At 40.1% G+C, this 13,083-nt stretch overlaps 1 protein-coding gene across 3 annotated transcripts in view; it reads left to right on the forward strand.

Annotated features, from left to right (window-relative positions):
- The first annotated feature begins 2,800 nt into the window (after positions 1-2,800).
- Positions 2,801-13,083, forward strand: part of LOC124279497 (cytochrome P450 2U1-like) — a 38,723-nt gene continuing 28,440 nt past the window's right edge. The window contains exon 1 of one of the 3 annotated variants that reach the window (XM_046715320.1): positions 2,801-2,927. The gene's annotated coding sequence lies outside the window, so the exon portion shown is untranslated. Of the gene's footprint in view, positions 2,928-9,156; positions 9,248-9,728; positions 9,801-13,083 lie in introns of those variants that run through there. The other 2 variants (XM_046715322.1, XM_046715324.1) reach the window with 2 other exon arrangements.

Raw genomic sequence — 13,083 nt, forward strand, 5'->3', positions numbered from 1 at the left:
CACTGTCACCCATCCAAGGACAGTCCGCGACCAACGTTGCCTAATTTCGACTAATTTGTGACCTGAGCAGGTTTAAGGTGGGCAGGATATGTACAGGGCAGCCAAAGCAGTGTTATAGTCTGTTTGCAGTGAAAACGTACCGGTGAATTGCACTTTAAACAAAAATGTAAATCGAATAAAGTGAAATTAAGATTGCGAATCCTCATAATTCTACCTTGCCAATTGAACATTTAAATCTTAGATATTTATTCCACTTAGGAAAAAAGATGTTTAACAAACTATCATAGTTTCAAATCGCTTATATTGGTTTGTATTACAAGGGGGTAAGCGCAGTAGTTGGAACAGTGAAACAAATGCACGTGCGGTACGTGATGAGCGTCAACTTAGACCAACCCTCCTTGTTCTCGGTGTTTCATTTAATGTGCATACCCCCTTGTAATACAAACCAAAAATACCGATTTGAACCTTGATCGTTAAACAACTTTTATCCTAAGTTGAATAAAATTCTGAGATTTAAATTTTCAAATGGCCAGGTAAAATTATGAGGATTTTACTACATATTAAACTGCAGCATGGTATCTCAGTGGGCTAACGCTGTAACAGTCTCATATAAAAAACCCAAACATTTATAGCAATAATCAAAACCCTCTTGACATCGCCACATGCATTGTCACATATGCCAGGTACTAATAAATCACGTATTAAACGAGTGAAGGTAAAGTTTACACAGGTTTGAATGCTACACCCATATTCCTCCAAGGCCATGTCTTCTTCTGGGTCTTCATTTGATTGGATGATATCGACATGGCGAAAACAGTTAGCGATTGTCTTTTCGCTCACAGAGGTCCAGGCTTGCTTGATCATCCGTATTGCAGTGCGTAAGGTGACAGCTGGATTTTCGTTTGTATCAACACTCCTCTCACCCTTCAAAGAATGCCGGCTTGTAAACCCTTGTTTCATGTTAGGGCACGCAAGGCCACTCGGTAAAATGCGCGTGTAAACATACTGACAGGTGCTCAGCCATCCGGATATACGAGTGAAAAATGCACATGATTTAGCATTTGGTATGTGAAAATGACCGTCCGTTTATGGAAACCGGATTTCCGGTTAAGTGAGTAGTTTGACAACGTTGTGAATTCGTTTTAATGAATTTTCGTTCGGAAGGCGAGTTTTCCGGATATCTGAGGTTCGGATAGACGGGGCACGACTGTATTAACGATAAGGGATGATTTGAGGATAATATAATGCTAATAAGAATAAAATAATCTTCGTGTTCATCAAAGCTATAGTCAGTTATTCTAATGCGATCATAATAACGGAATCTAGACCCGGTGATTGCCTCTGAATTAATAACGGTATATCAAAGGTAAATCATATCTTATTGTTTGTTCTGTTTGCTAGTTTAACGCCACACTCAGCAATACTCCAGCTGAATGGCGGCTGTCTGTAAATATTCGAGTCTGGACCAGACAATACAGTTATCAACAGCATGAGCATCGAATTGCGCAATTAGTGTCAACCAAGCCAGCGAGCCTGTTATCAATGTCTGACTGATTGTGATGCGAAGAAGGTTTAGTCAATGTAAATCCCCGTTGAAAAAGGCCCCATGTGCTGTGGAGAGTGGTGATTCAATTGATCTTGTTGTCTTGTTCTGTGAATTGGTAGGTGACATGTATTTGTACCGTGGTGACGTGGAACGTTGGTCGTCAAGTCGTTCACTGGTCTGTCTGGTGAACACACGATGACTGGCAGGAACATTTGCTTGTAGACTTAGTTCGGCGTTAGACAATATCAATGTTTGACTTTTGAGGAAATGTATGTTTGTTTGTTTGTTTGTTTGTTGTTTAACACCGCACTCAGCAATATTCCAGCTCTTATTCATTGTATTGCTTTACTGTTTGAATGTCGCTAATGAATGTATGCGTTTAGCTATATACTTGAGATATTGCCGATGTTGGCTACTAAATTGTAGACGATAGCTGAGTTGGTGAGTATGGTTTTACGCCGCTTTGAGCAATATTCCACAATATCACGGCGGGGAACAACAGAAATGGACTCCACACGTTGCTTCCATGTGGGGAATCGAACCCGGGTCTGCAGCGTGACGAGCGAACGCTTTAACCATTAGGCTACCCACCGCCCCTAGACGGTAGCTGAAATAAACTTAACATGCACAGCACATAAAAAGTTCACCAAATGAAGTTCATACCGCATTCCATTATCCCGTCGTTGCTGTCTTACTTGTCATTTCTAAGGGCTTCGAAACACTCCTTAAGAAAAGCGGGCCAGTGTTCACTGCAGTAAGTCCAGGGTTCTTCTACATATCCGGCGAGTATAACATCATACGATATTTATTCAAATCCACACACCAAACCCGAATTACATGTAAATACGTACACAGTATACTACGTTTATAACGACTACGCTTATGACGAACTGTGTTTTTCTGTCACGGCCTCTTGCAGCATATTTGAGTCGAAATGCATTTTACGAAGTACTGTTATAACGAACTACAATGTGGTTCCCTTGAGTTCGTTATAGCCTTATTTTACTGCACCCTTTTCCAAGCTCGTTAAAGCCGAATAGTATCTTTTTTTCGTGGAATGTAAATTTCGATACAAATAGCGATTCAGGTAGATTTATTAAATAACATATTATTCAAAGACTTGCAACATTATCGTTTACTCTTGTACGATAACTGAATATATCTCAGGAGGTAAACTTTCTAAAACGAGATACTGCAATAGCTGTCTAAATGTTTCGCTTGGTTACACACTGAGAATTTACCTGCTTGAGGGTTTACCTGACCCAGCCTCCTATGGATCGTCACAAAATGAGGAACTGTATGGGAATTTAATTAAACTGTATACGCCTCCTACTGGTCCAGTGAACTACTTTACCGACATGGAAAGAGGATCTACCCTGGGGTGAGTTTATTGTGTCTCCGTTTCTTCCTTTGTGTAGCGAATATCTTGTAAAATTGCGACATCGTGAACGACGAGGTATCCCTTCCCTCCTACTTATCAAAGTCTCCGTATAGACAGGGGAGCGTTCTGAACACACCAGAGTGTGAGAGACGACTCTGAATTTAATAAAACTGCGCTTAAACAAATACGTCACTATCGTATTTAAGAAGCACTCCCTCGCGACTTGAAAGATGCTAGACGACTGATTTATATGGTCTTTAATATATATGAATAATATATATATATGAATATATGGTCTTTAAATACGAAACACCTTTGCTTATTCTTTTGAAATAGAACAACACGTGAATTTGATATATTTACTTTTCATCAAAAAGCGTCATATAATTACAAACCTCAACATACTTTTCAAAATCTCATTGGGGGCGGTGGGGTAGCCTTCTGGTTAAAGCGTTCGCTCGTCACGCCGAAGACCTGGGATCGATTCTCCACATGGGTACAATGTGTGGAGTCCATTTCTGGTGTCCCCGACGTGATATTGCTGGAATATTGCTAAAAGCCACGTAATTCACTCAAACTCGCATTGAACACGCCCTGAAGCTCCGCTCTTATACTCTGTATGATACGTACTAGACCTAGCTGACACGATGTACTGTAACATGCGGTTATAACGAGCACGCTTATACCGAACTTTGGATATAACGAACTGTTTTTCGGTCCCTGCTTCTTTCTGTATATTTTAGTAGAAATTCGTATAACGAATTACGGTTATCACGAACTGAAATAAGTGGTCCTTTTGGGTTCGTTATAAGCGTAGTTTATTGTATCTCATATAACAACATGACCAGTTGAATCAACCCAAACATACACTTCGACCCTTGGTCAGACTGAACTTCATTAAGCGGGCCCTTCGTAATGAATACTTCATGCCCCCAGGAACAACCAGAACTGTCTGGACCAGTGAAGCTGAATCGTCTTTGCTTCATCTCACAAACAATGACACTTGAATTCGTTCCTCACCACTACGAGAGCCTTATTGAAAAACTGGGGCCATGCATGACACAGCTAGTTTTGTTCACAAGGGAATTTGGTACTTGCGAAACATCTGTTCTTGATTTTGCGCTAATTCAAAGATTGTTGGGATCTGACCATATTGAAACTGTGAAAGTTTGTTTGTTCTATTGGGGACATTATATTTTCTAATATTATATGTTCTGTTGGGGACATTATATTTTGTGAGAATCTATAAGATTTGGTGTTACAATTAAGCCCTCGGAGTTATTAAGGGGATATCGGAATATCAATGCCAACTGGAATCGTATAAAGCTCCATAGCCTTATCAGCTACAACCTCTTGGAGCTACCTTGGCAATATTCTTTTGGAAATTGGTTGAATGAAAAGACGTGGCCCTATCGATGGTGATCTGCAGCCAGCATTGAGCCATGAAATGCCCATATTTGTTGCATGGGAGATTCTGGTTTTGATGTACATGTCAGATTAGGAACAGGCAGAGATTGCTCGGCTAATTATCCGGTATGTTGTTTTGGAAGATATATATGATGAAGATCATACAGGCCTACCATTTACTGCAACGAGGAAGGATCATCTTCGGGGCGAATTCGAACACATGACCAACGGATCCCCTTGTAATCAAGTCATGCAACTCTTACCAGCGGGCAATGAAACAAGGCATAGTTTTGGACAATAGGGTGGTTGTTCCCTCTCAGAGACCCTTAGTTTGATAATTCAAAGGAGTGAATGATTTTTTTGCGAAAAGGGGATTTGAGATCGAAACATAATGATTACAGGGAAAACTATTTCACTGGTCATACTGTATAGGTAAACATATGCTGTACGTTAACACATAAACATTGAATATATATAATTTGGATAGTAACAAATAATCCCATTTAAATGGAAAAGGAGCCTAGTGAGATGGGAGACTTGCTTCATTAAGGGCTTTAGCATTGCAGGGTGGTCTAGACAGGAGGGAAAATAATGTGGTTCAGGGACTGTGAGACTATTCTATTAAACATCCCGTGCCTCTCCCAGTAAGGACATTTAACAGTCGATTCCGCAAAGAATGATTTGGTTTTAATGCAGCTTTGAACAATATTCCTGTTATATCACGGTTTAATATGGGAGAAAAGGGTCCGTGGTTCAGGTCTTGGAAGTTTGCCATGTTGGTGGAACCAACGAGCAGGTATAAGGTGCTGATCAACCTAGAAACATAATCGGCGTGAACCATGATTTGAAGCCACGATAATAGGTTTCTAGCGTGTTCAACTGACAACACTGCCACCCCCACCCTAGTCTGTGTCACAGTTCCTGAAACACTATTTTCCCTACTGCTATCCCTCCTAGAGTAACAGCTAGTCTCTGAAATGAACATATTTTACAGAAAAACAGTTTTAAAATAGAAATAAAATACAATACAATTAAAAAGAGCCCAGAGACTTTCTTCCTGAAACTGTGGTAATCTAAACTTGCCACACATTCTAGACTTGCATGGGCTGCTTTGGGTATATTTGTTTCAAGGTCTGTATGACAGACTATAGCCGTCCCTGCAATGCTAAAGCCCTAAATGAAGCAAGTCTAGATTTCCTTAGGTTCAGGATCTCCCATTTCACTGGGCTTCTTTTCAGTTTAAATGGGACTATTTGTTAACATCAAAATTATATATTCAGAGACTAAGCGTTAGTCTACCCCCACCCCCGCTCCCGTCCCTAGAATAGGGGATCCGACAAAGCACACTACGAAGGAGGATAGGCTTACACAAATCTGTGTACAGTGCACCACAAATTCATTGCAACAGCTCTACAACTTCAGAGGCATTACAAATAGCCCTAAGGCAACAGGTGTAGAATCTCGCCAGCTGAGGCAATATTGCCTGCAGTAGAAATAAAATAATGACAACACTTTACAGAGGATATTTACACTTAGTTGCCAAAAGCCATGTTGGTATCACTGTGGTAATGGGGAATGTTTCAAGATTCTTGAGTGAAGGAGCCGGCTATGGATATATTTAACTTACTTCAATCGAGGTATTTGGGTTTTATTTATACTCTATTTCAGTCATCGTCTCTTGAAGAAGCTATCTATTTCGTGAATTGCTGTATAAACGTTCCAGTTTAACTATATTTTGTTACAGGGATGTAATGATGTAATTTATTGTTTGATGACGTCATTGCATATTTTGCATATTTTGCATATTTTGAATTCCAACAGCCATTTCGTATATCAGTCACCTTCTGTTAAAGAACCTATTGATTTCGTGAAATGGTGTATAAACGTTGCAATTGTACTGCTTGTTGCCACAGGGAACATATGTAATGATGTAATTCATTGTTTGACGTCATTGCATATTTTGAATTCCAAACGTATTTCAGAATGGCCATATCGTTTATCACAAGTGAATATTCCACTGACAACCACATTGCCAAATGCACTTTACTCCAGGTATTTAGATCTTGTGCACATACCAACAAGAAGGTCAAGCATATTTCCATGTGAAATTGATATTGTTTAAGTACCGTAAAATTCGTTTAATCGTCTCACGAAACAAAGTATCTCCGATTAATTGTGATCTACGCACATTGCAATGCAGAAACGAAAATCATTATTGGATAAACTGTCGCGTATTTTTGCTTTGGCAGCAACGTTTCAGTTTCTCTGTCATTTGCTTCCTCTGATTCTTTGGATTCCACAGTGCCAGGATCAATCTGAAGAGTTTGTATGTTGTTTAACACTGCACTGAATAATATTCCAACTATAAGATGACGGTGTGTAAACAATAGAGTCTGGACCAGACAATCTTGTGACTGACATTATTACCGCCAGTCTACGTAATCGAAATTCGATGACGTGCATCAAGCAAGTCTGTGAACCAGACCATCAGATCCCCTTAGTTGCCTCTTACAAAAAGCTGAAAACCACTTCTTACCTGAATCTTCACGGGGTCATGTGAAGGAACATATATGGTACTTGTATTAAGTATTTATAGGATTCACCCGTGAAGATCCGGGTTAGAATGAACCTTCAGTAACCCATGCTTGTCGTAAGAGGCGACCAACGGGATCGGGTAGTCAGGCTCGCTGACTTGGTTGACACATGTCATCGGTTCCCAATTGCGCAGATCGATGCTCATGCTGTTGATCACTGGATTGTCTGGTCCCGATAAGATTATTTACAGACCGCGGCCATATGGTTGGAATATTGCTGAGTGCGGCGTTAAACTCAACTTAGTAACTCACTATTTATAGGAATCTGTGGTATCTCATACATTTACAAATGAGATCAAGAACATATGTACCTTTTCCCAGTATTCCATGAAATAAGGAAGTGCTTAACGTTTTTCAGGTGTATATACAAATACATTTCAACAACAGCTGTCATTCTTTTAAAAAAGACAACTTAACCCATTTCGAATGGATAACCTATAGTAAGGATACAATGTAAGGGTGAACAACTTCCTCATTACAATAAGGAGCTACGTTACGGTGGATTTCCAAACACTTGATAAAGGTATTACGCCGCTCCTAGTTGTAAAGCTGTTGTTCGTCCATAGATCTTATCTTTACTTGACACTCAATGTCAAATTCCTGTCAGATATGTTCCGATTATGTTTGGATTGATCACGTAATTTTGATCGTTACCGATTTTTTTTGTTGAGTCGAATGGCATACGTTCTGATAAGTTAAAAGATTATCGTAGAGCATGGACATCATGACGCACAGATGACAACTTTGTCAAGCATCATTGATGTACTCTTCTGGGTGTTATAAATATCTAGTGACGATTAATATGTATTTAGTTCTCTAATTACCAGCTCGGCTTGTCCAACATGATCGCGTCACCGATTTTTGTTGTTGAGTCGAATGACATACGTTGTAATAAATATAAAGGTACTCGCAGGAAGGAGATCATAACGTACAGATGACGAGCATGTCCAGTGTGCTGTAATAGCCACTGGCCCGCTAGCCTGTGGCTAGTAGAAATCCAGTCGGGCCAGTAAATCTCCACAGTCACATATATCACTGTCTCCGAGTTGTTAAATTATAACACACTTTTAAATCATGCAAGGTTATGGACTGATAAAAATGTCCATCATATTGGCAGCTTAATGATGAAACCCGTGTCATGCCGACAATATCTTATGTATTTTTGTAATCTACATTCTACATTCGAATTTCGGGCTAGTGAATTATTTTGAGGGCTAGTAACCTTCAGACATAGCTAGTCCAACTGGCTAGCAAAATGTGGAAACTATTCCGCTCACTGAGTTTGTCAAGCGCTGATGTACACTTTTAGATGGGTTTTATATATATCTCATGCCTATAATTACCACCTCGGCTTGGCCAACATGATCGCGTGACCGATTTGTGTTGTGGAGTCGCATGACATACGTTCTAATAGTTTAAAGGATACTTGTAGACCAAGGAGGAGATCATGATGCATAGATGACAACTATATCAAGCTACATTAATGTTCTCTGATATATAGGACGACTTATATATATCTAGTGGCTCTAATTACCAGGGCTCTTTCCTCAAAGCGATCGTAGCGCTACGACAGTCGTAAGTCTATGTTAAAGTATGGGAGTTTCGATCATTTTACCTCTAAGATCACTGTGAGGAACGGGGTCTTTCTCGGCAGGTCAAACATGATCGCGTCACCTATTTTTCTTGTTGAGATGAATGTCATACGTTCTAATAAATTAAAAGATAAACGTAGAGCAAGAAGATTTTTGTTGTTGAGTCGAATGTCATACGTTCTAATAAATTAAAAGATAAACGTAGAGCAAGAAGATTTTTGTTGCTTGAGTAGAATGTCATACGTTCTAATATATTAAAAAATAAACGTAGAGCAAGAAGAGTTTTGTTGAGTCGAATGCCATACGTTCTAATATATTAAAAAATAAACGTAGAGCAGGAAGAGTTTTGTTGTTGAGTCGAATGCCATACGTTTTAAATTAAGTAACAGATATTGTAGACCAAGAAGGAGATCATGATGCACGGATGACGACTGTGTCAAGCAATGATGTACACTTTTAGATAACACGAGTTATATATATCTGGTGCCTCTAATTACTAGCTCGGCAGGTCCAACATGATCGCGCTACAGATGCTTTAACCAAACAACCACAGGCAACAGACATTCAAACAAATAGAACCATCCCATTTACACTCATTTCGGCAGCAGCTGTTTGTTGTATATCGAACGCAGAGCAGACTCATCAGACTTCGGATACTGTGTACCATCAAAGTCGTGTTTGATGTGGCATCCTTAAAGGTGATGAAAAGAAGGTTGCGGATACAGAGGTAAGTCATCAAGGAAGAGAAAGGTCAATAAGCTTTTTAAATAACATACATTTTTATAATTCGTAGCCAAAATGTTGAGATTCCGGTAAATCCTTCAACGCATTCTTGACAAACGTTTACAGTGGGGGCGAGTGGCAAATTTTCGTAGTGCGGTGACAGTGTTCCGGATGATGAACATGAAAAACATTTCATGGATGTTAGAATATTGTAACCGATACGTCTAGATTACTATGGATCTGAAACACCCAAGCTGTTGCGCGTTACGGCCAGTTTCTAGCTTATCACCGCGCTCAGCAATATTCAAGCTGTGTGGCCTAAACAACAGGTTGACTTGCATGATAAGTGTGCTGTTTCATCCCGGCTTTCCAGTTGTCTGAATCCGGCTGCGACAGGTTAGTTTGTGTGCTTGTGTGTATGTAGAGTATATCCAAAGGTCACCTGCATAGTGACCTCAACCTTTAGTGGTGGCGGATGCAATTGCTGATGCAGGATGCGTTCGGGCTCATCTGCTCCCACTGAGTCTGTGTCTAACACTGTACATTTACAGCAATTCGTGAGTGTATTTGTTGTTTCTATTTTGTCTCGTTTACCTCCTTGTTTTTGAGAGTATAAATATTGCTATAGAGTTACAGATTGAGATACCCGTGAAGATCTGCGTTAGAATTGCAATCCATGCTTGTCGTAAGAGGCGACTAACGGGATCGGCTGGTCATGTTCGCTGTCTTGCTTGAAACTTGTCATCGTGTCCTAATTGCGAAGATCGATGTTCATGCTGTTGATCACTGGATTGTCTAGTCCAGACTCGATTATTTACAGACTGCTGTCGTATTGTTGGGTGCGGTGTTAAACAACAAACCGAACAGAGGGGTTGAAATATAAGACGTGATTTACCTTGAAACCAGGGCGAGTTTATACCGTTATTCATTGAGAGGCAATCACCGAGACCAGAACTCGCAATTATAACTGACTATGGTCTTGATGAAAACGAATACTGTCTATTTTTATTAGCATTATATTGTTCACATATTATCCCTTATCTTGACTATTGATCAGTTGCATTCAAGCGTGTAAAAATTTTACCTTCACTGTTTAGCTTCATGATGTATTAGTACTTGGTTGCATATGTGACAACGCATGTGGCAATGTCAAGAGGGTGGGCAGACATGGGATTAACGGTGCATTCAGGATTACTGCTCCTAATGCTTTATATACTCTAAAAAAAGTAGGGGAACGTGAACTTTCAATTTGGATAGGAAGTATAAGCGTAAACAAACTTTTAGAACACAGACATCTTATGAACGTACCACCATTTCTCTTTATCACCACCCCTAAACACAACACAGCCCTATACTCGTGCATTGGGTGGCATTCTTGATTTTGACGGTTTTCAAGAAGGTCGATATATCAATGTAGACCATTAATTTTGACAATCATCTTGCATCACACAGTTGTTAGTGTTTGTTACTAGCCGGGTTTTTTTGTTTTAAAATGAAAATCGTACATATGCAAATTTCACGTCATGCACCAATCATCTTTCAAGAGCGATTAATGTACAACAACTATGGTCATAAGGAAGTGCAAGTGGTGATGCACTCTCACGACATTCATTATTATCATATCAACATTGATTGACTCCGATATATCTCCCAATGTTTTCAATCGCAAATCAAAAATGAAGTTCCCCTACTTTTTTTAAAGAGTATGTTTGGCTTGCTTTACAGTGTTAACCCACTGAGATTCAATGCCACAGTTTAACATGAAGTCCCAACTCAGACACATTATACTCAGACCCGACTTGTTCGCATGTTATGTCCTTAATGCCGAACGCCGGGCATGGTAACAACAAATACCATTATCAGTCTCATATGAACCCTTGTTCTACGACCTTTCAGACCAGATCAGGAAAATGTCAGTGAAACATTGCCAGTGGACTCTAACCATCCAACCTTGATACAACGTTTACCCGTGAAGATCCGGGTTATAATTGATCTTCAGTAACCCATATTGTCATAAAAGGCGACTAACGGGATCGGGTACTCAGGCACGCTGACTTGGTTGATACATGTCATCGTATCCCAATTGCGTAGATCGATGCTCATGTTGTTGATCACTGGCCTGTTTGGTCTAGACTTGATTATTTACAGTAGGCACCATATAGCTGGAATATTGCTTACTGTGGGGTAAAACTAAAATCACTGACACTGATCTACACGATTTATTCCGAGGGACGGCCACGGGCTGTACGACTCAATTCAGGCTCATTTGCCTATCGCTTGTTTCAATAGGAAACACATTTGACCGGGTGAAACCTTGCATTGCCCTTTGGAAGTATGTTTACTGATATACATTCTGCGCCATCTATATACCATCCAAGTATGTTCTTATGTAGACTGACACTTAGTCTCTGAAATGAACTTAAATTGATGTTCAAAAGAAAGTACTCATCTGGTGTTTTGGGACTATTTGAAAAATGTTGTGATTTTGACTGGCAACTTCGCAATTGGGCACGATATCTGTGGTATTTTGGCAACATATTAGGAAAGTCTGTGATTTATATATCACTATATAAACTCTTTTCAAAACATTTACGTCACTTTTTGGAAAGTAATCCAATAGCACCGGGTGTGTAGTTTCTTTTGTACGTCAGTGTTTTGTTTACAGAATTAAAGGGTCATAGATAATCGTCAAAATGTATATGGAACAGGACCCCAGAAACTTATTCTAGACTTGCATTGGCTTTCTTGGATGTATTTGTTTCAGAAAGTTCTTATGTTACGGATTTTGAATCGAGAAGTTGTCAGTACGCGACCACTGCTAATGTTGATTGTTGTTAGTCATTTTATTGGTCGATCAAAGTTTGCGAAGGTTATCTTGACATAAGATGCCGGATGTAGAGGCTGCGTGCACAAAGATCTGAGTTTAATGAGATTAGGACCATCTTTCAAAGACGCTGGTGTGGTTGGAAAACGTCGACCTACTGCTCCGAGGGACACGTTCTGTCAACAAATCAATAATGTCAATAAATAGTAATGTTCAAATTAAAGTATCTTCAAACACATCATACATAATTCTATTTCACCTAATTGTTTTGGCGTGTTTGGTTTCTATATAGCGCATGTACGCCGTTTGTCCCTCTTCAAGTCTTAAGGGTTTTGTTACACCATTCGTTGACCGGGACAAACAATCCAAGGGGTTGATGTTATGAGCGCTGAAGTGCAATGCCACCAAACCTATTAAGTTACCGAGCCTGAAAAATGTTTTCGTTTGTTTATTGTTTAACGCCGCACGCAGCTATATTCCAGCTATATGATGGCGATCTGTAAACAATTGAGTCTGGACCAGACAATCCAGTGATCTACAATATGAGGTGAGGTGAGGTGAAACGCTGTGCTTGAGAATATTTCGCTCATATGACGACGTGCATGCGTGTGTATGTGTATGTGCGGCTGCTTGTACTAGCCCAGACTGAAACTGGTTTCATAGTGCTAGCCCACTGAGATACCATGCCGCAGTGAAGCATGAATACCCCACTCAGACACATTATACTGACTCCGAGCCGACCAGTCCTTGTTGTACCCATTAATGCCGAGCGCCAGGCAGGGACCAACAAGTACCACATTTTAACGTCTTTTGGTATGACGCGGTCGGGGATCGAACCCGCGACCTTCCGCTCTCCGGGCAGACGCTCTTACCACTACACCACGGAGGCGGTCTACAATATGAACATCGATCAGAAAATAGCATTGATTCAGTCGCATATTGTGTTGTGAACCAATTCCAGCTTTTAATCAACACTTTCGATGTATTTAGTCACAACGCAATGCCTCTAGGCTAGT

This window comes from Haliotis rubra, unplaced genomic scaffold, assembly GCF_003918875.1.
Source record: "Haliotis rubra isolate DU_JTF1 unplaced genomic scaffold, ASM391887v1 Scf250, whole genome shotgun sequence".
NCBI classification, from domain to species: Eukaryota; Metazoa; Mollusca; class Gastropoda; order Lepetellida; family Haliotidae; genus Haliotis; species Haliotis rubra.